Genomic DNA, 15822 nt, shown 5'->3' with positions numbered 1-15822 from the left:
ATTGCCTGGGGTTATTTTTATTTTTGTTGTTTAAGCATTAAATTTTGTTGTTGTTGTTGTTATTTTAAATAATCATATAATATTATTTACCAACATGTAATGATTTTATGTTTTGTCATTAACACGGGCTGGGTTGTTTTCGTGCCACTAAATAAGTCAACAAAAAAATAATTAAAAAAAAAATGCTTAGAAAATATTTTTAAATTTTTTGTAATTAAGAAAAAAAGTAATTAAACACATGTGAAAGGAACAGGGACGTAGCTGACAGAAGGGTTATAAGATATGAGATAGCTAAAAAAAGGGGAATAAGATTCTGTGGGAAATAAACAAATATTTAAAAAAAAAATAAATAAAATATTGGTTTTTTTCAAATATCGATTAAGAATTGCCATAAATCGAATCCGATTCATATATATTATAGATGTGCATGTCAAAAATTCTGTAACTTTTCCAACTTCCCTCGTATTCATGTGAAATCCAATACCTACAACATCATACACCATCTGCAGAAAGATCACAGTCAGAGAGAGAGTTTTCATAGGTGCCCTGAAAGTGCCATGAATTTCCGTCGTAGGAGTATGATGCCAAGGGAGGAAATATTCTACACAAAATTTCCCAACTTTTCTCAGAACAAATTAAATTTGTAAATATAACATTTATTGTGAAAATTACAAAAACAATTTCTATATAAGAACAAAAAAATGATTTAAAGATATAATTAAGGAAGGTTTTCGAAATGACCTTAAATCTCTAACAATACTTGATTTTAGAGGCAGTCTTTCAATGGAAAAAATATTCTCCACCAAATTTTAGTATAGGTCACCGAACAACAGGAATCGATATATATATATATATATATATATAATATATCACAGGGGAATATCGGAAACAATAAAAATTAATTATTTCAATAATTCACATTTTTAATCCAAGTTTTTTTTTCAAGATGAGGCATGAAAATGCCATCAATTTTCATCGTGTGGGTAAGGAGTCAAAGGAAGAAATATTCTGCACAAAATTTCCCAAGTTTCCTCAGAATAAACTATATTCGTAAATATAATATTTATAATAAAAATTACAACAACAATTTCTATATACACAATTAAAATTTTAGTTACATGCCTTTAGTGTATTTTTTAGAAGCTTTTGAAAAAGAGCCGAAATCTCTTACAATACTTCACTTTAGAGGCAGAATTTCAATGGGAAAAATATTCGCCATCAAATTTCAGTATAGGTCACCGAACAACAGGAATCGGTACATATAATATATCTCCGGAAAATATTCGAAACAATAAAAAAATTTTCATCATTTCATATTTAAAAGTAGTAACCCAAGCTTCTTTCAAGATAAAGCATGCAAGTGCAATGAATTCTCATCGTAGGAGTATGGTGTCAGTGGAAAAAATATTCTGCACAAAATTTCACTATATATTTGAGAATAAACTATGTTTATAAATACAACACTTATAATAAAAATTTCAACAACAAATTTTATAAAAAAAAAATAATTTTTAGGTGTCTGCATTTGATGTTACTTTTGGAAGCATTTTGGAAATGGGCCAACATCTCTCACAAAATTTTCTTTTTGGAAAATGGTTTCAAAGAAAAAAATATTCCTCATAAAATTTTACTATAGGTTACTGAACATAAGAAATTGATATATGTAATATATAACCGAAAAATATCGATTATAATTGAAATTTTCAATTATTTCTTATGTTTAATTTTCTACCCAAGCTTCACTTAAGTTGAGGCATAAAAGTGGCATGGATTTTCATCAAAGAAGTTAGGTGTTAATGGAAGAAATATTCTACACAAAATTTCACTATATATCTCAGAATAAACTATATTTGAAAATTTAATATAATGTATATGTATGAAAAACTATTTAAAAATAAAAAAAAAAACTATTTGAATTTTGTTGTTATGTTTATTTTAGGAAGGTTTTGAAAATGAGCCAAAATTTCTAACAAAACTTCATTGTAGGACCAAGGTTTCAAAGAAAAAAAAATATTCTCCATAAAATTTCACTATATATCTCCGAACATAAGAAAGCGATATTTTTAATATTTAAACGAAAAATATAGCTTGCAATTAGAACAATGAATTTTTAGGAATTTAATCTAAATCCTTTTTTAAACTGGTGCATAAATTATTTTTTATTTTCTCTTCATTCTCAATACACTGACTACTCTCTGTATAAATATATTTAAAAATGTTTTTTTCTGATTTTTTTAAAATTTTTTCAAACACACACATTTTATGTTGTCCACCACATCTACTAAACGTATCGTTTTAATGATTAGCTTTGATGCTTCAATGGTTCTTTTAAATGTTGGTAGTATTTATTTGTTGGTTAGTTGTTATTGTTGTTGTTGGAAAAAAGCCCCACAATCAGGTGGTGATGTAGCCAACAAACCAGGCACATCAGCAATTGGAACGACATTAACGATATCGTCGTCGTTGTCTTCTCTGACATATGATCATCGTACGCTGTTAGGCTAAAAAAATAGCTAACTACAAAATCATATGCAGTTGCACGCATGCGCTTTAAATTACAGTTATGGGCAGTTGAGATGGCTATTAATGTAAATGCAGCAACAGGGGTGGAGAGAATCTATGCGGTGTAGAATGGTCAATAAATGTCAAGAGGTATTGTGGGGAAAAATTGCGAACAGAAAAAATTAAAAAAATAATAAAATTAAGTCGTAAATGGCAATATAACAAAACCACATTTTAAAGGCTTGATTTCAAAGGTAAAAATATTCCTCACCAAATTTCCGTATAGGTCACCACACAACAGGAATCGATATATTTAATATATCACCGGATAATATCGGACTCAATTGAAAATATTAATTAGTTCAATAATTCATAATTTTAATACAAACTTCTTTCATGTTGAGACATGAAAATGACATGAATTTTCATCGTGAATGTAAGGTGTCAGGGTAAGAAATATTCTGAACAAAATTTCCTAAATTTTCTCAGTATAAACTATATTCGTAAATATAATATTTATAATAAAAATTACAACAAAAATTTTTATATAAAAAAAAATTAGTTGCATGCCTTTAGTGTTATTTTTTGGAAAGCTTTTGGAAATGAGCCGAAATATCTTACAATACTTGATTTTAGAGGCAGTCTTTCAATGGAAAAAATGTTCTTTATCAAATTTTAATTTGGTCACCGAACAACAGGAATAGGTATATACAATATATCATCGGAAAATATCGGACACAATAACAAATATTAATTATTTCAATATTGTGGGCGAAAGTGCGAACAGAAAAAATTAAAAAAAATATAAAATCAAGTCGCCAATATTAATTTTTTATTTTTGAAAAAAATATATAAATATTAAAAAATATATAAATATAAAAAATATATATAAATATAAATAATATATAAATATAAATATAAAAATATAAAAAAAATATAAATATAAAAACATTTATTTTATAAGAATATATAAATATAATAAATAATATAAAAAAAAAATATAAATTATAATTTCTTATAAAAAAATAATTACAATTATTTTTATTTTTGTTTTTCGCCAATATTAACTTTTTATTTTTTAAAAAATATATAAATATAAAAAATATATAAATATAAATAATATAAAAATATAACAAAAAATATAAAAATAAAAATATTTATTTTATAAGAGTATATATTTTATAATAAATAATATAAATAGTATAAATAAATATAAAAAAATAATATAAATAAATATAAAAAAATATTATAAATAAATAATATAATAAAATAAAATCTTTTATAAATATATGTAAAAATAATTATATAGACATTAAAAAAATATTTTTATAACAATGTAATTTATATAAAATATTTATGGTGATACAATTTTTGTATAAATTATTAATTTCTTATAAAAAAATAATTACAATTATTATTTTTATTTTTATTTATTTATTTTTTTATTCTTAAATCCAAATCACTTTTTGTATTGTATTCCTTATCTAAATGCACGTTATATGAACAGTTATTTTATAACACCAAAATTAATTTCAAAATGACATTTATTTATTGTCCAGGTGTGTTCTGCACGTCATGAAAGTAATCGAAACTTGGGATTTCAAAAAAAGAAAAAAAACATGAACAAAATAAATATTCCTCGGATACAAAAATCAGGTTTTGTGAGAATTTTTTTATTTCAAGTCCATATGAAAGTGAATTATTAAATTATTTTTGATTGTTAAAACGATACCAATAATAATGGAAGTCAATTGGGGACTGGGTATTTGAAAACAATTAAAAAAATATAAATCGACAAAAATACAAATACAACAAGTTGTAAATATTAATTTGATTGCAATAGGAATGGAATATAAAAAAAAAACTAAAACATACTTTTTTAATTTTTTAAAAAAAAAAAAATTTTTAATTCAACAATTTTAAAAATCGAAAATATTCTTTCAAATATTCAACCATAAAATCAATGAACACAATTATAAATTTAATTATCATATAACTTGATTTTATACACCTCTACTGATACTTAATTTAACCTCTTTCCTTTGGTGACGCCATTTCCGCCACTTTTCAAATCTAGCCGTCCTAATTCAATGACCTCACGCTGTTAGTTTTAATTTTTTTGCAATGCATGAAAAACAATTTAATCAACCATACCACACAGTCGCATAACCTAGACGACAAGAGGCATTTAGACGACAAACTAGCATGCTGGTCAGCCAACCAACCATGCTGGTCAGCCAACCAGTCGCTCAGTCATCATTTAAGCCATACTTTATGGATGGTCATTGAAACAAAACATCAGCAACAACAACAAAAAAGTAGTTCGTCATAGGCCATAGTGCAGAATAATGTCAGAGTGAAATATATGGCAAATAACAATTTATAAAAAAATAACGCATAGAAAACGTATAATGAAAAAATAATATTTATAAATTATAAAATAAAATTAAAAAACTCAGAAACATATATGTAAGAAATTAAAAAAAAACCTAAACACAATTATGAAAATTGACAGAATAAAAAAATGCAAAATTAAATTCATTCATCATCATCGAAATTGTTCTCAAAACAAAAAACCAGAACTACAACAATTGTTTGTGAAATCACAATTTAATTATGTTAATTGTTTATTTATTATTCTAGTTGTTGTTGTAGCATATTCAAGTCAAAAACCCAACAATTATTAAAAACCACAATTAAATTTGGTTTTTTTGTATCCGAAACATAATAAACATATTTATCGCATTATTTATAAATTGCGGTTTTTGACATATGAAAATCTCACTAATAAAATAATCTATGGTAAAATCCCAATGAGGTTTTGAGTTTTTTATTTATTTATTTTTGGTTTTGATTGAAAACGAAAAAATAATATTAATAATAACATTGAATTAAAAAAACACGTGTGGGTAGGGTATTTCCCCGAAAAAAATGTAATCTAAAGGCTGGACAATGTTTTAGGAAATAATGGGATGAGGTCATTAGTCCACTGCACCGATTTTTTATAGGAGACAACAAAGATAGGAGGTAAAAATCAATCCAGAGGACATACACGTTTTTCTATAGAAAAATCAGTCATGATCATCAGCCATACTAGTCCTGAAAAAAATCGGTACTGGCAAACGATGATTTGTTAAAAAAAATATGGACCTATGATGGACCAATAATTAAAAAAAAATAGTCCTAATGACCAATGATTTCTTTATTTTATAGTTAAAAAACTCCATCCTGAGTACAATCAAAAATCAGTCTTGCAAATTGTTTCTATAGAAAAAATCTGACCTATGGACTTATTAATTTTTTCTATGTTATCAGAATTTGTGGACAAAATCGGGTCCTACGAAAATGTATATTTTTGGGCTAATATCTCAACAATGATCTTGTATAATTTGTCTAAATCTCAAAATTTCTGCTTTAATTGACATTATCAATAGAGAGTAGGTAACAAATTTTAGAGTTTATAGGTAAGCCACTGGACCAGCTAGGTCAGCCTCTGGATCAACTTGGGTATCTCCACAACTCCACAAATATTAATATTTTTAAGACAATATCCCAGCTCTAACTGGGATCGGTCTGCTTTTGTCTTTTTTTTTTTAAATTTTACCAAAGTAAAATATTTATTCAATTTGAAGGGGATTTCCCACAGTACCTGGTTCAACTAGGGTCACATAAAAATTTTTATTTTTAGACAACACCTGACCTGAATTGACCATGTAAATATTTTGAGTATTTTATTTTACCCTTCAACTTAGTTTTATACAAATTATTCGAAATTTACCCCTTCAGTGAAAAGAAGGCAAGAGATTTATGACCCATTAAAGTCCCACAAAAAATTATATATTTAGCATAATATCTCAGCTCTAACTGGGATTAATTTTGTGGAGATATTTTCATTATTTCAGTATTTTTGCAGAATTTTAAAGAAGGCTAGTTTTTTTTAATTTTTCCAAATTAAAATATTTATTCAATTCAAAAAATGTTATTTTTAGACAGCGCCTGACCTGAATTGACCCTGTAAAAATGTTGAATATTTTATTCTACACTTCAACATATTTGTATTCTAATTATTCTAAGATTTAAGACATTTATGGGCCACTCCCTGGATCAACTGGGGTCCCACACAAATTTATATATTTAGGGCAATATCTCAGCTATAACTGGGATTAATTGTTTTTTTGAAGTTAGTTTCATTCTTGCAATAATATTTGCAGAATACTCATTATTATTCCAAATTAAAATATTCGTTAAATTTGAAGGGGATTTCCCATAGTACCTCGTCCAACTAAGGTCTCAAAACGGGTCCACCTGACCTGAATTGACTATGTAAAAGTATTGAATATTCAACTTATTTTTATTTAAATTATTTGAAATTAACCTCTTCAGAGGTCAGCCTCTGTTCCAATTAGGGTCCCACAAAAAATATCTGTTTTAGGATAATATCTCAGTTTTAACTAGGAGAATTTTTGTACAGATATTTTCATTCGTTCAATATTTTTTGCTGAATTCTAAAGGCGGACTTTTAGTATAAAATATTCAATCAACTTAAAGATAATTTCCTCAGTTCCTGGACCAACTAAGCTGTTACAAAAAATTATATTTTTTTGATTTATATCCGAAAATGAATCCTGTGAAATATTGTTGAAATAGCTATGTCGGTCCACTCTATCTTAGGCAAAGTATTGAAAAGTAGTCGTCTCAGAAAAAAAAATAAATAATCCAAGAATGTCAATAAGTTGTAGAATTTATAGGCATGTTTCTAAACCGATTGAAGACTTACAAAAATTTACACACTTTGTTTAGACCTTCAATTCCTACCTTGTCAAATTTTGTTGAGATATATATATATCCTTTCAATATTTTCCAAGACAAATTCTATTACAAAAAAAAAAAATACTTAATTAAGGAAGACAAGAACTTTTAGAATTTATAGAGTAGTCCCTGGACTAGTTAGCGTCCTTTTTGGGAAATATCTCAGCTATAAATAAATGGGATTTTTATTAGAAAATGGATAAACATACTCTTACATATAGAAGACATATTGCAACCCTCGTTTATTTTATACAATTTATCACAGACAATAAACCGCACTCCGAATCCACTCTCTTATGAGTATTTGAATTTAGAAGGCTGGACCCCGGAATATTTATAACTATCCACGTTTTATATCGAATCCGTTTATATCAATATTTCAATTAATGTGCCTACTTCTATTGTTAAACATTTTCTCTTTACATGAATTTTAAAAAATACATAGGCTCTTTATACCACTTAATTCCTTTCTAATTATGTTTAAGCTCTAGAGTAGGCCCTTGAATAACGCGTTTTAATCTTTTATTTTATTACCCTTAAAATTTACTTTTGTTAATATTTTTAATTGTATATAGAATCTATATAAAAAGTTACCTAGACCCTTTAGACTACCTCATTTTTTATCTATTCATTTTTTACCTCTGACAACTGGTCCCTTGACCCATACATAAGATAATTATCACTTGTCGTATATAACAAATTTTGTCATTGATTTTTATTATTTTATAACAAAAAAAAAATAATTCCATTTAATAGCAAATTAAATAATTAAATTGTCTAACAGCTATTATGCACTGAGTTCTCTTACTCAATTTCAATGCCGGTGAGTAAGAGCAGCACTTCAAAGTAATTAACAAAAACAAAGAGAAAATGACATATGAGGTGTCATAATATACATATGTATACATCTAGAGAGAAATATTATTATTCAACACATGCTGAACTTTTGAACTTTGATCTGTAATAAAAAGAAGAAAAAAAATAACTGCAAATAACAATTGAGAAATATTCCTAAGAGAATATTAACCCAATAGAGAGAGAGGAAGATCAGATCAAAAGAGTCAAAATGTTAACAACAGGTTGTAGGCCATCACAAAATAGCTACTAAATTTAATAAAAAAAATTAAATTAACAACAACAAAATGCAACATAGATCATAATTAATGTCATCAAGACAATGGCAACAACAGCAACAATGTAATAATAATAACAATAATAAGTAACAACAACAAAAGTGGCTACAAATTTACAATTGTTGTTTCAATTTTCTTGTAAATATTATCACTTGAGAATATTGAAGAATTTAACGAAAATTTCGCATATCAAGAATATAATATGTTGTTCTTTTAATTACATAAAATACATGTGTATATATACATACAAAAATGTATGTATGTAAAAATGTATTTAGTTGTTATTGTTGAATTTATCTTCATGAAAAAATATCATTCAGGTCAGTGTTAAAAGTTTAGAAAATAAAAATTACTTTGTTATTGTTGTCATTCTTAGTTGTCGTTGTTGTTGTTGTGGTTTTTGTTATTACAGGTGAGAAATTGCTGCTACTGCATGTAGTGTGTTTAAGTTTTCACATGTGTGGCTGTGTGTGTGAGTGTTTAAATTTTTTAATTGCATTATAAATTAAATATTTGAAATAAAACTTAAACGTGTGTCAAAAACAAACAATGCATTTTTAGTAAGAATTTGAGTTTGTCAGTCAGTCAGACTGCACATATGTGTGTTTGTGCAATTACATAGCCGACTGGAACAGTAGCAGCAAACACAAAAGTCAAAACAAAACTGCAATTATAACAATGATGTGACAAATAATGCAGAAATAAAAAATGCAAAATATATTGTGAACAAAATTCAGGGGTCTAAATGAAATGCCACAAACTCAGTCACTGGACCAACTAGGCTCTCAGAAAAATTCCGGTTTTTTATATATTACCTCAGCATTGACCAGGTACAATTTTGAAGATATATCCCAAGCGATTCGATTATTTTTTATTAATTAAAAATAAAAATATTTCAGAATTTTTATGAAAGAGGTAAAATTGATACGGAAAAAAGTATATAATTTTTAAAACTTTTCTGAGCCAGCCAGGGTCTCAGAAAAATGTATATTGTTGGAGTAACATCTCAGCATTGTCCTTGTGAAATTTTATGGATATATCTTTAGCTTTTGTAATATTCCTCTCAAACTTTGCAAGGACCTCCTTCATTAAAATTAATAATTTAAGGCAGGCAGGTCTGCCCTTGGACCACAAACTATCATGGAGATAATCTCATTTGTTTAATCTTTTTTGCATAAATTTAAATATGGAATAATTTAGTAAGGAACATATTAAATTTAAATGAGGTTTGTTCAGTACCTCCATTAACTAGGGTCTCACAAACATTTATATTTTTCGAATAATATATCAAAATTAACTATGTGTAATATTACAAAAGATAATTTAAAAATTAATTAATAAGTAATTGAATTAATTAATAAAAAATAATGCTAATTAATTAAATTTAATATTAATTTAAAAAAATCCTGTATTTAAATAATTTCTGTGTTTAGTATTATTTTAGCTACTGTAATTTACTATATGCAATTTTTCACATTTTCAAATAATAGTTTTTTTTCAATTCATGTATGGTGATATAATTGCCCTTTCAGTATTCCAAAAATATACATTTTTGTGAGACCCTAGTTGGACAAGAGACTGACCTATAAAATCAACAAAATACAAATTTATAAATAAAAATTGTAAATAAAAAATGTCCTCTTTAAACAAAATATAGGGAAAATGGTCGAATCATTCGAGGTATCACTACAAAATTTAAACGGATTACTGCTGATTGTATAGTCCAAAAATATATATTTTTTATGAAACCCTAGTGTACAGGACTATAAAATATACAAAACATAAAATTGAAACAAAGCTTGTGTGAGAATAAAAATAATCCCTTTTGTAAAATATGGGGAAAATGGTTGAATACTTTGAGATATCCCCACAAAATTCAAAGTGATTACTGCTAAGGCTTTTTTGCAAAAATATAAATTTTTGTGAAGCCCTAGATAACCCAGGGACTGACCTGAAGTTTTAACAAAGTATAATATTTTAAAGATTACAATAAAATTTTTTGCGAGAATAAAAAATGTCCTCCTTAAAAAATATGGGTAAAATTGTCGAATACTTGGAGATATCTCCACAAAATTGAACGAGGTTATTGATGAGGTTTTATCCTAAAAAATATATATATTTTGTGAGACCCTAGTGGGTCAAGGGACAGAACTATAAAATATACAAAATATAAAATTTTTGTGAAAATAAAAATGTCCCCTTTGTAAAATTTAATTAATTCATTTAATTCCCTTGGTGGACCTCTGAAAAAATATTTTTGGAAAATCGCCGATTTTTTACCAAAACCCAAGTTAAAAAATAAGGAAGATCTTCATCGATTGGCTTTATCCTAGTTCATACGATAGCTATACACTCACAGAGAAGCGTGTAAAAAATTAAAATCGGTTGGGTTATTAGTTTTTGAGTTATCGTGCCCGCCATTCGTAAAAAAATGTTTAGAGAAAAGCGCGCTTAAAGCTTGAGAAGCCCTTCAGTCGTCACTTGATGTTGACGCAATAAATCGGCTATATCTCCAAGAGTTCTTGAGATTTTCATTTGCAAATTTGTAGGGACATTCTTTAATTAGTGTAGATTCCAATTATATCAACAAATTTTTTTGGCCCCGAGAATGGGGGGTCCCCTTAAATAATTTCTGGTTTCAGTGTTATTTTAGCTACTGTAATTCACGATATTAAAATTTTTCACGTTTTTTCAAATAATAATTTGTTTTTTTTCCAATTCATGTAGGATGATATAATTGCCCTCCCAGTTCTCAGTCAGCATATATGCCTCCAATGGAGATTCACACTAAGCAACAAAAAACAATAAAATTATTATATGATATACCGGTATTACCCAAAAGTCTTAACCCCAACCCTTTTTCTCAACAAAAAATAAAATAGAAAAATATTAAACCAAAAATGTGATTAAATATGAATATAAAACACCTGTCTAATTAACAATATTTGAAAAACCAAACAACAGCAACAACAAATGATAATAGTTAAGTTATTGTTTCATTACTCATATAAATAAACGTTTCTAATTCAAACACACCATAAAGGCGGCAACGGACGTCTAAGTGTCAAAATATTAGAAACGTCAGAATATCAAGTTAACGAGAGAGCAACAGCAAAAAAAACTGAAATACCGAACCTTAGTATCAGTATGAATCAGGCCAACAACGACAGCAATGGCAAAAACAAACAACAATCGATCACAAATGTAGCAGCGGAAATCAACAACCAGAGACAAACACTGCAGCAACAACAACAACAACCAACATTATTGCGATAAAAATTGGTTATACAAATATCTACTTCTATCGTTCGAATAGATAACATGACGATAACAAAAAACGGGCTAGTAAACAATTAAACCGAATGACAACAACAACAACAGAACGTTTCATACACATCATGATGCACTTGTTCAAATAAAGTGTCTAGGGAGGGGAATTTTTTGTTAAAATATATATGAGGGGTAAACTCACTTTGAAAAATTCCCAAAAACTTTATTTCCAAGAAAATATATGACATGTAATCGTAATAAAGTTGGGGGGAAACAATCGATTCACCCCAACAATATCTGGTCTCTCTTTTTTATAATTTATTATTTATTTATATAGTGTATTAATTTATTTTAATCGTTTTGCAAAAAATACACATTACTTCCACTTAACAATGAATTCAATTATTTATTTTTTTTTCTTTCTTTCTGAAAATAGTTTTAATACACATTGTTTGAAAAAAAAGATTTCATAATAAAATTGAAAAAAATCCCCCTCCTTCTCGAAGCGCCAATTTTTAATAGGAAAATTATAACCTAATGCCTGCCTGCCATTTGGCTTATTTGTCTGTCTATCAGTCAGTTAATAAATTAAAATTTCCATTTAGCCATAATAATTAGAAATTGTTAGGTTCAATAAAATGGCATGTCATTCGGCCTGGCCTTTTCAGTTGGGCTATATAAATGACACAATGGAGAAAGGGGTAAGGTGGAGGGAAATTACAAATCTTCAGAATTTGTAGAATAATAAAATGAAATATCAATTTCACAATTTTATATTGAGAAAATAGCAATTTCGTAATACAATAATAAATATTGAAAATATTCAAATTCGTAAGAATAAACAAATTTCCCTTTTTAAAAAATACGGGGAATAGGATCGAATTATTTGAGTTATCTCGACAAAATTAAAAGTGATTACTGCTAATGTTTTATTCCAAAAATATAAAATTTTCTGAGCCCTTATTTGACCTAGGGATTCACCTATAAAATAAATAAAATATCAATTTAAAAATTTAAATTTGAAAATAAAAAATGTCCTCTTTGAAAAAATATAGGGAAAATGGTCGAATACTTAGAAATATCTCCACAATATTTAACAAGGTTATTGATGAGGCTTTATCCTAAAAATATAAATTTTTATGAGACCCTAGTTGACATTGGAACTCACCTATAAAATTCTCAAAATATAAAATCAAAAAAATAAAATACAACTTTTGTGAGAAAAAAAAATAATCCCCTTTGTGAAATATGGGGAAAATGTTAAAATACTTAGAGATATCTCCACAAAATTTAAAGTGATAACTGTTGAGGATTTTTCCCAAAAATATAAATTTTTCTGAGACCCTAGTTGACATTGGAACTCACCTATAAATTTAACAAAATGCAAATTGATAAAAATTAAAATTAAATTTTTCTGAGAATAAAAAATTTCCTCTTTAATAAAATATAGGGAAAATGGTCGAATACTTGGAGATATCTCGCCAAAAATTTAACAATGTTATTGATGAGGCTTTATCCTAAAAATATAAATTTTTATGAGACCCTAGTTGACCAAGAGATTGACCTATAAAATAACCAAAATATAAATTTATAAAGATCTAAATAAAATGTTTGTGAGAATGAAAAATTTCCCATTGGAAAAAATATAGGGAAAATTGTCGAATACTTTGAGATATCTCCACAAAATTTTAGGTGATTACTGCTGAGGCTTTTTCTAAAAAATATAAATTTTTGTGAGACCGTAGTGGACCCAGGGACAGTACTATAAAATCTACAAAATATAAAATTAAAATAAAACCTTTGTGAGAATAAAAATAAATCGCTTTTTTAAAATATGGGGAAAATGGTAGAATGCATAGAGTTGTCTCCACAAAATTCAAAGTGATTACTGCTGAGGCTTTTTCTTAAAAAGATAAGTTTTTATGAAACTTTTACTGATCTTGGGTCTCAGTATAAAATGAACAAAATATAAATTGATAAAGATTACAATAAAGTTTTTGTGAGAATAAAACAAATTTAAATATAGGGAAACTAATCGAAAGCTTAGAGATATCTCCACAAAAATCGAAAGCTTAGAGATATCTCCACAAAATTTAACGAGGTTTTTAATGAGGTTTTATCCAAAAAATATAATTTTTTGTGAGACCCTTGTGGGTCCAGGGACAGGTCTCTAAAATATACAAAATATAAAATCAAAAAAAAATTAAATACATTTTTTTGAGAATAAAAAAGGCCTCTTTCTAAAATATGGGGACAATTATCGAAATTTTCGAGATATCATCACAAAAATTAAAGTGATTACTGCTGATGTTTTATCGCAAAAATATAAATTTTTGTGAGACCCTAGTGTGTCCAAGGACTGACATATAAAATTAAATTGAAAAAAATGTGGTAATAAAAATATTCCTCCTTGTTAAATTTGAGCTAAGTTATCGATTAATGTTATGTCTCCCTCTCTGGACCAACTAGGGTCTAACAAAAATTTATATTTTTTGAATAATACCTCAACATTCCCCATGTGCAATGCTTTGAAGATATCTCTATTGGTTCAATATTTTTTGTTTTAAAACTTCCAGTCTCTTAAAAAGTTGTCATATCAAAATTCAAATATTCATGAAATTAAATGTGTTAATAGGTCCGTTCCTGAACCAGGGAACTAGGATCTAATAAAAATTTATAGTTTTAGGATAAGGGATTTTGAGATCGGATCATTGAGTCAACAATTTTTCATAAAATTTTAATTTCCAGATTCTCTGATAAATAGGGCGAATTTTAAAAATAGCATGTCGATAATAAAATTTCGAAATTTTATGCAGATACTTTCAGGCATTTTTCTACTATTTAAAAATGTGTTTTAAAAACAAACATTATCTTTTTTAATAAAAAATTCCGAATTTTGTATTTGTCGATCGGAATGAAATTATGCCAAACAAAACCTAATATTTTTAGGTTAGTAACTCCTCACTACGCCTTGGACTCTCCCACCTCAAGTCGTATATAAACTCCCATAGCTTCTATAAAAAATTCATATTTCATATTTTCTCCTTGCGCATCAGTTCGTTTATAAAGACTTCATAAACTTCAGGTCGCCTCTCAAGGCTCCCTGAGCTTCAGATCTATGTATGAATACAAAAAAAAAATCAGGACCTAGGGGCTTCTGAAATTTCCGCGGAGGAAAATCCGTTCTCTTCTTGATGATTTTTTTTTTTGGTACAGAGATATCCTGCAATATGAAGACTCTCTTCAGCTCGCCTGAGCTACAACCCTTTTCAGTTGGGCTATATAAATGACACAATGGAGAAAGGGGTAAGGTGGAGGGAAATTACAAATCTTCAGAATTTGTAGAATAATAAAATGAAATATCAATTTCACAATTTTATATTGAGAAAATAGCAATTTCGTAATACAATAATAAATATTGAAAATATTCAAATTCGTAAGAATAAACAAATTTCCCTTTTTAAAAAATACGGGGAATAGGATCGAATTATTTGAGTTATCTCGACAAAATTAAAAGTGATTACTGCTAATGTTTTATTCCAAAAATATAAAATTTTCTGAGCCCTTATTTGACCTAGGGATTCACCTATAAAATAAATAAAATATCAATTTAAAAATTTAAATTTGAAAATAAAAAATGTCCTCTTTGAAAAAATATAGGGAAAATGGTCGAATACTTAGAAATATCTCCACAATATTTAACAAGGTTATTGATGAGGCTTTATCCTAAAAATATAAATTTTTATGAGACCCTAGTTGACATTGGAACTCACCTATAAAATTCTCAAAATATAAAATCAAAAAAATAAAATACAACTTTTGTGAGAAAAAAAAATAATCCCCTTTGTGAAATATGGGGAAAATGTTAAAATACTTAGAGATATCTCCACAAAATTTAAAGTGATAACTGTTGAGGATTTTTCCCAAAAATATAAATTTTTCTGAGACCCTAGTTGACATTGGAACTCACCTATAAATTTAACAAAATGCAAATTGATAAAAATTAAAATTAAATTTTTCTGAGAATAAAAAATTTCCTCTTTAATAAAATATAGGGAAAATGGTCGAATACTTGGAGATATCTCGCCAAAAATTTAACAATGTTATT

Source organism: Musca vetustissima, unplaced genomic scaffold (genome assembly GCF_032173495.1).
Source record: "Musca vetustissima isolate MV318-11 ecotype Yass unplaced genomic scaffold, APGP_CSIRO_Mvet_v1 utg9719, whole genome shotgun sequence".
Taxonomy (NCBI): domain Eukaryota; kingdom Metazoa; phylum Arthropoda; class Insecta; order Diptera; family Muscidae; genus Musca; species Musca vetustissima.
Note: the sequence above shows the minus strand (reverse complement) of the source record.